At 42.8% G+C, this 15603-nt stretch overlaps 1 protein-coding gene across 10 annotated transcripts in view; it reads left to right on the top strand.

The window, feature by feature from the left end:
• Positions 1-15603, top strand: part of SLC20A2 (solute carrier family 20 member 2) — a 123575-nt gene that overhangs the window by 32159 nt on the left and 75813 nt on the right. The window contains exon 3 of one of the 10 annotated variants that reach the window (XM_054656688.2): positions 1492-1909. The exons of 7 other annotated variants lie outside the window; for them this stretch is intronic. The gene's annotated coding sequence lies outside the window, so the exon portion shown is untranslated. Of the gene's footprint in view, positions 1-1491; positions 1910-7415; positions 7821-15603 lie in introns of those variants that run through there. 2 more of the 10 variants (XM_003311704.7, XM_016959427.4) reach the window with 2 other exon arrangements.

Here is a 15603-nt window from a genome sequence, read left to right as displayed (position 1 = left end):
AATATAGTCATCAAAGCAGCTATTACTTGATGGAGCTTGAATCTCAATCAAGCCGTCCCCTAGACAAACATTATAGCTTTCCTTTTTCTCCATCTTTGCTTGTGTGTTGCTTCTGTATAGTGTTCTTTCTACTCCTGCTACTGTTGAGAGCTTAGGAGAAGGCTCCATTCAAATGCCACTCCCAGGCCGGGTGTGGTGGCTCACGCCTGTAATCCCAGCACTTTGGGAGGCCGAGGCGGACGGATCACCTGAGGTCAGGAGTTCAAGACCAGCCTGGCTAACATGGTGAAACCCCATCTCTACTAAAAATACAAAAATTAGCCAGGCATGGTGGCAGGTGCCTGTAATCCCAGCTACTCGGGAGGCTGAGGCAGGACAATCACTTGAACCTGGGAGGTGGAGGCTGCAGTGAGCTGAGATCATGCCACTGCACTCCAGCCTGGGGTTACAGAGCGAGACTCCGTCTCAAAACAAACAAACAAACAAAAACAAATACCACTCCCTCCAAGATCCCTTTTTTGAAAATGGAGATGGGGTCTCAATATGGTGCTGAGGCTGGTCTGGGACTCCTGGCCTCAGGCAATCTTCCCACCTCAGCCTCCCAAAGTGCTGGGATTATATTACAGGTGTGAGCCACTGCACCTGGCTGAAGATGCCTTTCTTTCTTTCTTTCTTTCTTTCTTTCTTTCTTTCTTTTTTTTTTTGAGACAGAGTCTTGCTCTGTTGCCCAGGGTGGAGTGCAGTGGCACGATCTTGGCTCACTGCAGCCTCTACCTCCTGGGTTCAAGCAGATTCTCCTGCCTCAGTCTCCTGAGTAGCTGGGACTACAGGCGTGTACCACCACGCCTAGCTAATTTTTTTTGTATTTTTAGTCGAGATGGGGTTTCACCATGTTGGCCAGGCTGGTCTCGAACTCCTGACCTCAGGTGATCCGCCCGCCTCAGCCTCCCAAAGTGCTGGGATTACAGGCATGAGCCACCGCGCCGGGCCAACCTTTCTTGATTAACACAACTGGAAGCCTCTTCTTTGCTTATGTTCCTATTGGAATGAACTTTTAACTTTTGGAATGCTTAGTAATTACTCCCTTATATGATAAGTTTATGGACAGTGGGACAGTGTCATGACTCATCACATTATGAGCCTCTTAAAGGCAGAACTGTCATTGACACCACTTTCTGCTGTGGTCATGGGCATCCTGCCACTTATACAAATCTTGCAAATGCTTGGGAGTTTCCTGATGGTGCTTTAACAGATGTTTGTTGAACAGGTGGCTGTTCTGAATGTAGAGCAGTATGAAAGCCCCAAGAGAATTCCAATATAATTTAAAAAATCAACTATGTTAAAATGAGTATTCAAACAACAGCAGTCATAATGCTGCCTTTACTTTCACAATCCTGATAAAAACTGTCATAAAATTATGCTGAATTAGCTATTTATCAAGGTTTTTTAAAGAACTGTCTTGAAGAATTTGCGTCTTTTTTTTTTTTTTAGCTGAAGAGGATACCAGTTTCTTCTGTGCAGAGTTAGAGCTCTCTGTTTGTATGTATGTGAATTGAGTCCGTTTCTGAAGTGTGAAGACTGCATCGCTGTGGATCACACTGGTGTAGCCCTCCTGAGCATGCAGCCTTTTTGGAGGAATGTGTGTTAGTCAGCTTTTGCTGCATAACAAACCACCTGATACTAGTGGCTCAAAAAAACAAACATTTCTTTCTGTACCTCACAGTTCTGTAGGGCACCGGAGTGGTTCTGACTTGAGCAAGCCTGGCTGGACTTTGCAGTCAGCTGGCAGCTGGCTGGCTGTGTGGTTTACGATAGCCTGACCCACCCATCAGGTGCTCAGCGGGCTGACCAGTGGCAGGGACTCAGCAGTGATGGCGCATCCCCACTCCATGTGGCCTTCTCATTTCTGGTAGGCAAGCCAGGGCGGGGCATTTCGAAGTTGCAAGAGAGGGTGAGCCCCCATGCACCAGCACTTTCCAGGGCCCAGCATTATGTTTGCTGTTGTCCTACTGGCCAAGCCCAGAGTCAGTGCGGGAAGGGACTCCCTAGGGTAAGGAAGGAATAGGGGGACTTTACAGCAGCCATCTGCCCAGACACATGATTCGCCTGTGTTCTTCAGTCAGTGACCCTGAATCCTGTGCTAACCTCTGGCTGGGGACATGAGACCATATCACGGAGAAAATTAAACAGGCTGGCGCAGCTACAGAGTTTTCCAAAGGAGTTTACAAACCCTGGTTTTCCTGAAATACTTAACGACCATTTGAAGTTCCTTTCAACATTTTATTTTTTGAAGAAGCTTCATGCTATAAAAACAGGGAGCCTTTAATCCGCACTCAGTAAATATCCCAAATTGCCCTTCAGCAAGTACCATACTGCCGCTAGACCTGCTGTGAGCATAATGGCCCCGGCCGTTTATTGAGACTCTTTGTGTGCCTGTGCTAGATACATCTCACTTCCTTCCAACACCAACCCTTGATGTCAGCAACATTATCCCCATTTTACAGGCGAGGAAGCCGAGTCACAGAGGTGAGCTCAATTGCTCGAGGTCAGACAGCTAGTAGGTCGTGGGGTACACTTTGAACCCAGGTCTTTCTGAGTCCACAGCTACAATCCAAAGAATTCCTAACGTGGGCCAGGCACAGTGGTTCACGCCTGTTATCCCAGTACTTCGGGAGGCCAAGGTGGATGGATGCTTGAGGTCAGGAGTTTGAGACCAGCCTGGCCAACATGGCGAAACTAAAAATACAAAAATCAGCTGGTCGTGGTGGAACACACACCTATAATCCCAGCTACTCAGGAGGCTGAGGCAGGAGAATCCTTGAACACAGGAGGCAGACGTTGCAGTGAGCCGAAATTGCACTACTGTGACAGAGACTTTGTCTCAAAATAAATAAATAAATAAATAAAATACAGAGAATTCTTAACGAGTTGAAGAGTTTTTTCTTCAATGTTCATTTTTTGATGGCTTTTTTTTTTCTTTGAGATAGAGTCTCACTCTGTCATCCAGGCTGGAGTGGTGGCGTGATCTCAGCTCACTGCAACCCCCGCCTCCCGGGTTCAACTGATTCTCATGCCTCAGCCTCCCAAGTAGCTGGGACTACAGGTATGTGTGACCGTGCCCGGCTAAGTTTTTTGTAGAGACGGGGTTTCGCTACGTTAGCCAGGCTGGTCTCAAACTCCTGACCTCAAGTGATCCTCCTGCCTCAACCTTAAATAGTTGGATCAAATAACCAGGTTCAAGTTGATGATAAATAGCTCAGAATAGAAACTTCACTGCTATTTCCAGATGTCATTTTAAAATATTTTAGAATACTTGATTTCTCCATGACCTATCCATGCTTTTCTAAGGTTCCAAACTAAAATGCAGAATCTTGAGTTATTCCAGAACATAGATTTAAAATTTGATCAGAAAATAACCTTTATTTAAGAAATGAGGGGTCAGGCATGGTGGCTCACGCCTGTAATCCCAGCACTTTGGGAGGCCAAGTTGGGTGGATTGCTTGAGCCCAGCCTATTTATTTACTATCCTATTATGAGCTTGAGACCAGCCAGGGCAACATAGCAAAACTCCATCTCTACAAAAAATATAAAAATTAGCCAGGTGTGGTGGTGCACACCTATAGTCCCAGCTACTTGGGAGGCTAAGGTGGGAGGATCGCTTGAGCCTGGGAGGTGGAGGTTGCAGTGAACCAAGATCGTGTCACTGCACTCCAGGCTGGGCGACAGAGTGAGACATCTTCTCAATTAAAAAAAAAAAAAGGTTGGGGGGGTATTGAGTCCCTCTTGTGTGGCACCCTCCTTCCTCTCCCCGCTGTAGCCATAGCACATTGCACATAAACTGCGTCTTCATACTTACCCAAGTATTGTATCTGCCTGGGTGAGTCTGTTCCTGTCACTAAAATGTGAACTCCTTGGACATGGAGACCTTGTCTTTCATCTCTGTATCTGTCCCCAGTACCTGGCATAGTAACTGGAACATGCCCTTTTTTTTTTTTTTTTGAGACGGAGTCTCGCTTTGTTGCCCAGGCTGGTGTGATCTTGGCAGTGGCATGATCTTGGCTCACTGCAGCCTCTGCCTCCTGGGTTCAAGTGGCTTCTCCTGTCTCAGTCTCCTGAGTAGCTGGGACTACAGGCGTGCGCCACCATGCCTGGCTAATTTTTTTTGTATTTTTAGTAGAGACAGGGTTTCAGCATGTTGGTCAGGCTGGTCTTGAACTCCTGACCTCGTGATCCACCCACCTCGGCCTCCCACAGTGCTGGGATTACAGGTGTGAGCCACCACGCCTGGCCGCCAATTTTTATTATATGATTTTATAACTAAAATTTCATGTCTAGCAATGAAATTCTTCTCTCTTTTTTGTTTATTTATCTTCCTTTTAGTCTTTCTTTCTCCTCGGATCTTTCCCCTTCTATCTGTCTCAGTTCCTTCATTTTCCTTAGCTCTCCATTTCTCCCAGCATCTGCTACTAGTCTAGTCTCCTGGCTCTTAACCTTTTTGAGACACAGACTCCTTTAATAAAGTGATGAAGAAAGTTATCTCCCCAGAAGAATACACACAGAGAACACAGAATATTTTGCATATTATTTCAAAGGTAAAGAATGCCAAGAAGCCAGGGGCAGTAGTTCATGCCTGTGATCCCAGTGCTTTGGGAGGCTGAGGTGGAAGAATCACTTGAGCCCAGGAGTTCGAGGCTGGCCTGGGCAACATGGTGAGACCTCCTCTCTACAAAAAAATTTTAAAATTAGCCAGGTGTGCTGGCACGTGCCTGTAGTCCCAGCTACTCAGGAGGCTGAGGTGGGTGGATTGCTTGAGCTCAGGAGGTCAAGGCTGCAGTGAGCCATGATTGTGCCACTGCACTCCAGCCTGGGTGACAGAATGAGACCCTAGCTCTAAAAAACAAAGGATGCCAAGTATCTAAACTTTGAGCTCCTTGAGGACAAAAACTAGGCGTTTTTCATCCTATATGCCCAGTATTTAGTTGATGTTTCTTGAGTGTATATAAGTGTGCACATGCCCAGAAACCTGTAAATATTAGTACATGTTGTAGAAAAGCTGTTGTCAGGAAGATATTTGTACACTCTGGCTTTCCACTATGATAGTTACCAGGCACATGTGGGTACTGAGCACTGGAAATGTGGATTGTCCAGATTGGAATGTACTAATTGTAAAATACGCATTGGATTGCACAGGCTTGGGGCAGTACAAACAAAAGAATGAAGATATCTCATTAATAGTTTTTATGATTATTACACATTAAAATGATCATATCTTGGATATATTGAGTTAAAATATATTATTAAATTAATTTTACCTCTTTATTGTTACTTTTCTAAAAGCAGCTACTAGAAAATTTTAAATTATACATGTAACTGCTCATAGAAGGTTGGTATCTGGGTTAATTCATTAGTGGACATTCATAAACATAGTAATTTTCTTTAATTTCATGGATTCGTTGAACTAAAGATCCCATAGGTCACCGCCTTCCCTGTCCCTCCTCTACCACCAAAAATTAATGAGAACAAATGGGAAGAATTTACTCTGCTTTTAAAGGTACTCTGATACAGATTTTTATCTACTGTCATAAGTATACCTAGAACAAAAGCACTGTTGACTCAAGTAGTTTCACTAATGAAAAGGAAGCAGCAGAATGACTAATGTAAATTGGAGGAGACTGTTTTATTTGGAATGCTTTGGTTCTTCCACTGTGGAACAGGTGTGGCTGCTGTTGAAACAGCAGAGTCATACTAGACATATCTGACATGTGAGGAACTGGAGCATTGCTCAGGGGCCCCTGCCTTCCGATGAATGGATGTAGGATCCATCATACATCAGATTGCTCCTTTCCAATACAAACTCTGATGCAGAAATGCACTTGGTGTATTTGCTTTTTCTTACTTTCTGGTTTAGGGCAGAAATAATATTTTGGCTTAGAGACTTTTGTCCTGAACTATGACATAATAGGATGAGAATATCATGTCAAAAATAGCCTTACAAGGTCCTTTTTGGCATTAAGACTTCTGGAGTGAGTTTGCAGTGGATTATTGAGAATAATTCTGTTCATTAGCAGCTAGCCATCTTTGATGAGTGCTGACTTCTCTTCTTTCAGCACAGAGCAGGAAATGCCTGCCTCCCATGACTCTGGGTTGGAGTGAAGGGGAATGCATACCAGCCACCCTCTTGCAGAGGTGGGGCAGGTGCTGGCACAGAGCCTCAGGTTAGGCCGAGGGGATGCAATCTCAGATCAGCAGCCAGCAGTGTTTGTAAACAACAGGAGGGAGATTGTGCTGGTGATGTCCAACTCACACCAATGAAGATCAACCGGTTTGTGCTTTGGGCAGCAGGCTGCAGATGGACAGTGCCTCCTGAGGGCATCGCCATGTTTTAGGGATCCGTGTTGCAGGATACCTGTCTGCAAGAGAGAGTCAAGGAGGGCTTTTTAAGCCCCTGGGGTTCAGGCCTGGCATCTGGGTGTTAAGTAGAGTGAATCTCCTGAAGTCCAAACGAACATATGACATTTTAAAATGAGGAAAACAAATGGCTCTGAAAAGGTCTATAGGATTATAGGTAAGTGGTTAATACGGAAGATGTTATAAAGGTCTCAGGAGGAGATGGGGTGATCCAGGGTTGGTTGAAGTCGTTGAAATGGAATTACCCTGTCTTTTACCTGTCTGTGGGGAAAAAAAAAAAAAAGAGGAAAATGACATCTCCCAAAGATGCTTGGAGATTTGATTGATGTTTGTAAAGTGCTTTGATATCTTTCATAGAGTGTTCAATAAGAGCAAAATATGTCATCAGAACTTAGTCTAAAGTAAACTAGTCCAAAACCATCTCGAGTAGATACTAAGCGGTTTTGTGTCTTTGTTATAAGTTGTACTTATATTTTCGAGAAAAAGTTTTTCATGTTCTGATTTTCTTTTCAGTGTCAGCTGTATGTTTGGGGTCTTTACCTGTTAACTTGAGTTCCAACATGCTTTGTAGATGGTCAGTCACCTACAGAGGACAATTTTTCTAGCCAAGGAGTTAAATCCACCTTAAAATGCTTCTTGCCAAGGACAATGCCTTTGCAAATATTTGAGATGTTTATTCTCAGTTGTGATTTATTACTGAATCTGTGTCTTCATAGCGACTCCTTGGGAGGTGCAGGAGGAGGCAGAGCCAGAAAGCAAGTCCCTGCAATCAGTTCATTATAGAGAAAGAAAAAGCTTTTATTTCAGGATTCTGGTGGATAGACTTACTGATATGTATATTCTGTGTCTATTTAATTTCACGTAGTGCTGCATCTAATCACGCTGTTTAAATAATCGGACAGAATGTCCTTTTGCTTTGCTTTTGCTTGTGAAGAGCACACAGCACTGCCACCTTGTTGCCAAAGTTTGGTCTGATTTGAATGTGCTTAAAAATCAAGTGAATGCCTGTTGGGAAAAAGCTTACTCCTTCTCTTTGTCAGTACTTGCAAAAACAACTTAAAAGAAGTTAGTATTATTGGACTGAATTCAGTAATTAGCATAATCATGATGCTATGTATTGTTCACCAGGGCACGCCCCTTGGCCGCATTTCCCATTAAGAGGACACCGATGTTGTCCTAGTGAATAAATCCCGGCACACATGATGCAAATCAGCGTGTTCCTGCCTGCCGCTTGGCTGCAGTTAATTTTAGCCGGGGTTAGTTCTATGAGTTGTAAAAGTAGAAGTTAGCAAGCTGAAATGTGACTTCTCGGCCTAATGTGGTAGGATATCTATTTTAGACTTCAGATTGTGTTTGTGATCAGGAGAGCAGTCTTCTGAAGAATTGTGGCTCAGTTTTCTTGGAAACTACTTGTAAGTACTGGGTGGAATTTTAAGACTTCTCTTTGTTCTTTTCTCCTTAAATCTTCCTAATGTTACCGTCATAGTAATGTTTATCTCTTGGGAAAACTGGAAGCTTTCAGGTTGGTACGTTAGAGAAAGCTAAGAGAGGTGGCAAAAGGTTTTTCTTTAAATGTCTCCTACTGCAATAAATCTGCCTTATTCAATTTGCCCAAGAAAAAGTTTTCGATTCTTACTTATTTTTGCAAAAGCAATCTGTAGATCATTATTTTATGTTAAAATATTTGATTAATGGATATGGTTTCTGTAAATACAGAAACATTGTATTGTGTCATTGAGCTTTGTTTTCTACTATGGTAACCTAATTCTTGAGAAAAAAATGTTGAAAGTTAATTCCTGTTATACTCTGTGCTACAAGTTTATTTTGTAGAAATAATGGAGTGTCAAATGTAATTTTCTTGAATGTATAGATGGACAGTTTTTTATCCTTTTAAGGGGGATTTTGTGCTTAAAAAATAAACCCATATATGCCTAAAGAGAAGCACTTTAAAAAATTAATTTAGGAAGAAGGTTTTAGAGAATAATTTAAAGCATCCTCTTTTAGACTGAGTTAGTTATCAAAAGTAACCAAAGGCCATGGGATTCTGTAACCTTAACTGCAGTTCATCTAACACATTATTACCAACTTAAATTTGTACTGAAGAAAACAAAAGATTTTGATATTGAATATTTTAAATTAAATTTGAATCATCTTGCTTATTTAGAAGTGTGTTTTCAATGTGGACTGACCTCAAGCCAAACAGTTTGCTTACAGCAGAGAACCAGGCAGGAATTTCTTTATCAATTAGCAAGTAAATGTATCAGCTTTAGGAATATTGATATTAATAAAACAGTTCTCCTAGGCGATAGGATAGGTGCTCACCAGCTATCTGTGCCTGTCATCTCTAGAGCAAGGAAGGAGGCAGGTCCACAGTTAGTATTGTGAAAGCCATTTTCCCATTTTGAAAAGATTTAGTTAAAGACTTCTTTGTTATTATGTATTGTCTGATTTTAAATGCAAATGACATAAAGTGTCAACAATGAAAGGAAATACTTCAGTGTTCCATTTAGTAGGAAAAGAGTGTAAGAAAGGAAAGTAGTACTGAGTTCTTGGGCTATTTTTAGAAAGAAACTTACTTCATACTTAGTTTTTATTGAGCTGAAGAGAAATTTGCTGCCCAGATGAATTATAATGATAACAGAAGCCTCTAATGTCATCTTCAGCAGTAAAAGGGGTTTTGCTCCGGTAATCCTTCATAATATATATTTTTATCCAAAAATTCTGACTTATTGCTATTACTTCTTACTTCTAATTGTTAATAAGGCACCATCAGAATCTCAGTGGAGCATTTTTAAAGGTACACTGTAGTTGGGTATTAGTTTTCACACCAGTATTCACTTGACCTATTGTAGTTCTTAGTCCTGCAAAAGAGAAAAGCTGATTCGAATTTATCCATTGTTTAATTTCACAGACGTTTCTGTAGGTTTTTCTACTACTAGGAAGCATGTGCTTTATGATGAGTTGCTAAAATGCGCATAAACACTTGAGGAGTGTTCGTTTTAATGATTTACGTGCTGTGAGAGAGTGGCAGCGGTGAGTGAGAGCGGAGAAGGTTTTCATTATATAAGTGTTAGTGCCGGAATTCCTTGTGTTTGCCGGTGCTGCGATTCTCTTCGCTGCTTCTACCCCGTGTGCCTGGTGAAATGATGCTGGCTGTGACTGGTTATGACCTTGGGCGACAAATCATGATGAGCTCTATGCAGAGTCACACACTGGGGGTCCAGGTGCGGAGAAACAGGGCAGCTTTGTGGCCGCGGAGGAGTCCAGGAGCCGAGCCCGCCTGCCCTTGCCCTGCTGTTCCCACGCCGCAGGTGACCGCACGTCTCCCCTGCAGTCCTGTTGGAGCCACTCTGTCCAGCTGCCCGTGCTCTCATCCTACTCCTCCACGTCTTAAGATAGTTACAGACCCAGAGGCTCTGACAGAATCGCTGCCGGTTGCAGATTTATTTCACTGTTACTTTCTGCCTAGAGGGATAGCCTTCTGCTCAGAAGCTTTGAGGGGTTTCTCAGGGACGCAGAGAGGAACCTTTTCTCTGGGACCCCTTCCCTCACATGAGGTTGTAATGGGTCCCTTGCCTGCATGGCTAAATGGGAACTGCGCTATGTAACAGGTTGCCTTTCGGCTTGGAGCCCGGATGCTCAGTGATCACATCCCTAGAATGTTCTCTCTCTAAAGGAAATCTTGTCGGAAGAGGCTGTGTTATGTGAGTTCCAGCTGTTCATCTAAAGTGGAAGGAGCAGTGAGCGGGAGGGATGCCTTCAGCTTCCGTCCATCTTAAAAACAAGTGTAACATAATGGGATATGGCCCTCAGGAGGAAGGCTGATTTCTCGCATACGGGGTACTGCTGTCATTATTTAGCATGTATTAAGCACCCCACAGCACATGCGGTGCACAAGGAAAGCATAGTTCCAACCCACATGCTACAACAAGGCAGGACGCAGAAACTAGGCCCCCTGACATTCAGTAACTACACTGGCAGAAAAAAAATGTGAAAATGAAGAAAAGGGAAACAAGATGAGTGGGGTGGGTTGAGGATACTTCAGCATTCAGCTCCTCTGAGCTTTTGCCAAAGACGATTAGGACAGACAGCTGTGCCACCTGGGCTGTGCCTTCCCTTTCTCCTCCATAGCTGGGAAGTGATGGGGACAAGTGACAAGACTGACCCCAGAAGCCTTGCCCCCCACTCTCAGTCCTCCGTTGCAATCCTCCTACAAAGAGGAGAAGCTTCACAGTTTCACTTGCACCTAAAACTATTATTATTATGTGGAGGGGGTAAACTTGTTATAAAGTGCAATAAATATCAAAGCATCTTTCTCCATAAAATGATATTTAGATAGAAATCTGGAGTTCCAGATTCTCCCTTCCTGAACTGGTTTGCAATTCAACAAGTTACTTAACCCTGCACTGGTTTAGGATATTGAGTCAACTGTAATATTAGTTAGGGAAATGCCTTCAGCTTCTCAGAGGAAAGGCATTATGAAGGTCTACTGAGCATTATTGCAGCTTGTAAAGGAGTTAGAAGCACATGAATCAGAAGAAGGGCTGATAGGAAGGCTTGGGTACTGGGGAGTAATAACATGAGCGGCCTGCGTGGTTCTGTGAGTCTGTGAGTCCCTCCCCCCGTGCCCAACCTCAGCCAGTCTCTAAGGTTCTGGGTCTAGTTCATGGCTCCACAACAAAGAGACTTGGCTCCACAAAGAACCTCAAAAAAAAAAAAAAAAAACCAATTGAGGGTTGGAAAATGATACCTATGATAAGAGGGTAGGGAACTTCTATTATTTAGCCTGGAAGAGGAAACAAATGACCAGGAGACTCTTGAATTGTTCTTCAAGTATATGTGTGTCTCAGTGGCAAAGAATGGTGACCCACTGGTATCTATTTCCATCTAGAATAAAAGGGTCAGGTCCAGCAAGGGTTGGGCTGGAACAGAGGTGCCGACAGTGGGGACCCTGTTTCTTCAGCGTCAGCACCGCCTGGAAACATGTGAGAAATGCAGATTCTCAGGCCCCACCCAGGCCCTGCTGAATCAGAAAACATGGGGTAGGGCCGGCAGCCTGTGTTTAAAAAATCTCCCAAGTGATTCTGGTGCACGTTGACATTTGAGGTCTGCTGGATGAGATGCAAAGATGGAGGGTATTATAAAATGGGCAATCTGGATGCCAAAAAATGTAACCCTTTTTCCTGAAGTCATCTAAACATGGGATTATATTTGTTTGCAGTGTTTTCAGTGTACTCTCTAAAGGCAGGAGATAAATGACCTCTCAAAGTCCCTTCCAGCCCTGACTTTGCTCTGGATTTCCTTTTGTCACTTAGAGAAGATTAATAATTAACCAGGAAAATTTTGCAATTACTTTTCTGAGCTAAGACAGTGTTCCTCTCAAATGAGGCTCACCTGAGATAATGTGAGAATAATATTGTGTTAGCATATGGATCTACTGTATTTTATCAGTGTTACCAGACTCTCCTCCCCATCTGACCTCACAGCCACCTGCAGGGGATCTGGGCAGAGGTAGCGTGTAGCCCATATGGGGGGTGGGGAGCTTAATGTTGGCTCATGAGCACTTTACATCACAGACTGTGACCAGGTTGGTCCCTGTCTTCACACAGCCCATTTCAGAAGAGAGGGGGCTGCAAGGAAAGTTGGACCCTACCCACTACACCCTAGGAGCAGGAAGCAATGTAGAAGGCCCTAACGAATCCAAGCACAGTGGAATGTATTATCTGTGTGTCAGCTCTCACTAGAGATAGAGGAGAGGGACACATTTTATCTCAACATTTTTGTATCTACAACAAATAGCCCAGGGGCACACATAGGATGGACTTAATACAAATAAATTCTAATTCCATTGGAATGGCTAAGGCCACAAGTAAGTGTTCTGCCTTCTCCTCTGTAATGAGTTCTCTAGAGTCAGGAAGGTGGCCATTCTCACCTTTCCCAATCAAAACAGTTACTCCTAGGAGTCCCCTATTCATCTCTCTGCTCTCTCTTCCACCCACCTTTATTTGCACGTAATAGAAATGCATCTGAATTTAGTTATGCCTGTGCCCTTTTGTATATTTTCCTTTGTGCTTGACAGAAGTGTCTCCGGTTGAAACACAGGCTGCTGAGAGTGTCTATTTGTTATACTTTGTATAGCATTTAGGACAATAAAACCTTTTTGTGCTCATAATGAAGAAAGGGCTCTCTGAGGACATGTTTTGCCAGTGCTGTTTAAAAAGTGTCATACTTCCTGCAGGAGCTAGGTTTTTAAAAATAATAATAAAGATAAAAATAAAAACTGTCACACAAGTAACGCACTGCCATGTCTGAAAAAGACCCGCCCTACCTTAGCTAGGAAATTGTGGCCCTAATATTTCAGCACTTGAAAATGGGATCTGGCCGGGTGCGGTGGCTCATGCCTGTATTCCCAGCACTTTGGGAGGCCAAGGCGGGTGGATCACTTGGGGTCAGGAGTTCGAGACCAGCCTGACCAACATGGTGAAACCCCCTCTCTACCAAAAATACAAAAATTAGCCGGGCGTGGTGGCGCACGCCTGTAATCCCAGCTACTTGGGAGGCTGAGGCAGGAGAATTGCTTGAACCTGGGAGGTGGAGGTTGCAGTGAGCCAAGATCACACCACTGCACTCCAGCCTAGGCAACAGAACAAGACTCTGTCTGGAAAAAAAAAAAAAAAAAGGGAGGGATCTGTAGAATCCTTGGCTTTTATAGCATAGTTAATTACGTGTTTGCAGAGTACTAAAAATTGCTTGAGGTGAGAAAAGACTGGTGAGGACATTTGAGCCAAACTGTAGTTTGCCTGGTCATAAGATATTGATGTTACTATTCAGTCTTTCAATCTTTCAACCTCATTATGTTTCAAAAAACTGACCTCTCAGACATGAAGCTGCATGCACTGTTATTTTCTACATCTGTGTCTGTTTTCAGAACATATGAGGCCCAATGAACATGGTGTCTGTACAGAGATAAGATCGACGTGTCTCCCCACTCCAGAGGGCACAGGGAGCTGATCTTAACCCTGAATGAGCCTTTCAATATAAGTAGAGTCTGTGAAACCCATGAACTTCCAATAAATATACAGCCAGTAGGGAACATTCCAAGTGTCTGTTTAATTTGGTTCTTAATAATGGCAGCCAAAAAGCTATTTTCATTTCTGTACAAAGAGGAATTACTAAATAGTCATTCTTTTCTTGGTATTTCTTCCTTGGAAAAATCACGTTTCTAAAATCAATCTGTAGCTAGTTCACAAATGTGTCATTAAAAATAAGAGACGTGGCCGGGCGCAGTGGCTCATGGCTTTAATCCCAGCACTTTGGGAGGCCAGGGTGGGTGGATCACGAGGTCAGGAGATCGAGACCATTCTGGCTAACACAGTGAAACCCCGTCTCTACTAAAAAAAAAAAAAAAATACAAAAAAATTAGCCAAGTGTGGTGGCACATGCCTGTAGTCCCAGCTACTCGGGAGGCTGAGGCAGGAGAATTGCTTGAACCCGGGAGGCAGAGGTTGCAGGGAGCCGAGATCGCACCGTTGCACTCCAGCCTGGGTGACAGAGCAAGACCCTATCTCAAAAAAACAAAAAAGAGTGGTTAAGTGGTTTGGAATAAACTTTGTCTCATTATAGCTGTCCAGTCAAAAAAAATTAAACTTGAAGAAAAAGGTAAAAAATTTTACTTATTATTAGACTATACAAGATTTATGGACCTAATAGTTGAATAAAATATCCCCAGAAACAACCTAATAAGTTACTGATTGAATAATTTATGGTATTTCCACAGCATAGAACACTATGCAGCCATTTGAAATGATGGCGTTAGATGTATATCAAGTAAAAACTAGCAGGTTACAAAACATTATGTATTTATGACCCCATTTTTATAAAAGCAAGGCATACCTATGTATGTACCTGAGAAAAGAATGCTGCATTTATTATGAGCAATAACTATCTCTAGGAGGTGAGCTTATATGTGATTTTCACCCCTTCTTTTTGGTTACCTGTATGTTATTTTTTTTCTTCAATAAGCATAGATTACTTATGTAATAATAGAAAACTTTCTCTTTAAAAAGTAACTATTTTAATTCATTTTTATTTTGACTTTATATTTTATTTAATTTGGCAGTGGCCTCTCAGTTGGCTAATATAAGTAGTGCCTAGTCCAACTGATAAAGCTAGTACACCAATATGTTAATTATGGTTATTTTGCAGTACTGGGCCAGTAGCATTTTTCCTTGTTTTACTTTCTCATTTTCTATATTTATCAAATTTGTTATGAGCACATATTATTATTATTATTAGTTTTGAGACAGGGTCTCACTGTCATCCAGGCTGGAGTGAGAGGTGCCATCAGGGCTCACAGCAACCTTGACTTCCTCAGCTTGAGCAATCCTCCCAACTCAGCCTGCCAAGTAGCTGGGACTACTGGCACACACCACCACACCTGGCTAATTTTTTAAATGTTTTATAGAGACAGGGTCTCACTATGTTACCCAGGCTGGTCTTGAACTCCTGAACTAAAGCAGTCCTGCCTTGCTCTCCCAAAGTGCTGGGATTACAGAGATAAGCCACCATGCCCAGCCAATATTATTTTTACACTGGAAAAATCTGATTCATTTTTAAGGCAGAGACTTGGGATCATGGCTTTTGGAAAGACACCCACGTAAACTGATGTGTACTGGTCATTGAAAAAGGTTAATTCTGTTAATTCTGGAGTATTAGAGGTATCCAGGAAGTGTCTGCTTTCACTACCACACTGGATCTTAACAAACTCTATAATCTGATCTCATTTTTGGCCAGGATCTCAGACTCAGTATTATTTGGAGAGCAATGGCAGCAAGCTGGGGACTTTAGCAGATTTTTAAGTCAATTAAAATAACACTTCTGGTGTTATGATTATCCATTAAAATTTCGGAAGGGCCCGGAGTTCAGAATGTTAAATTCAAAGCAGTGAACAGTGGAACCATGTGCAGTAGGCCTCAGGTAATATTTTGAGTGACAGTGATGAGGGATGATGGAAAGAATGAATCCCCTAGCCAGTGTTTCCAGGGCACTTATCTGTGTAGTATCACGGTGTATCTCACCAGCGTTCACTACATGTGAGAGTACTTTAAGAAAGTACTGGCTCCCTCAGTCATTTCTGCCAGACGCTGCCAGGATGTCCTCATGGCCTGAATCAGAAGGTTATTTTGGGTAACTGTT

Source organism: Pan troglodytes, chromosome 7 (assembly GCF_028858775.2).
Source record: "Pan troglodytes isolate AG18354 chromosome 7, NHGRI_mPanTro3-v2.0_pri, whole genome shotgun sequence".
Taxonomy (NCBI): Eukaryota; Metazoa; Chordata; class Mammalia; order Primates; family Hominidae; genus Pan; species Pan troglodytes.
The sequence above is the reverse complement of the archived record's forward strand: the minus strand, read 5'-3'. Positions and strand labels throughout refer to the sequence as shown.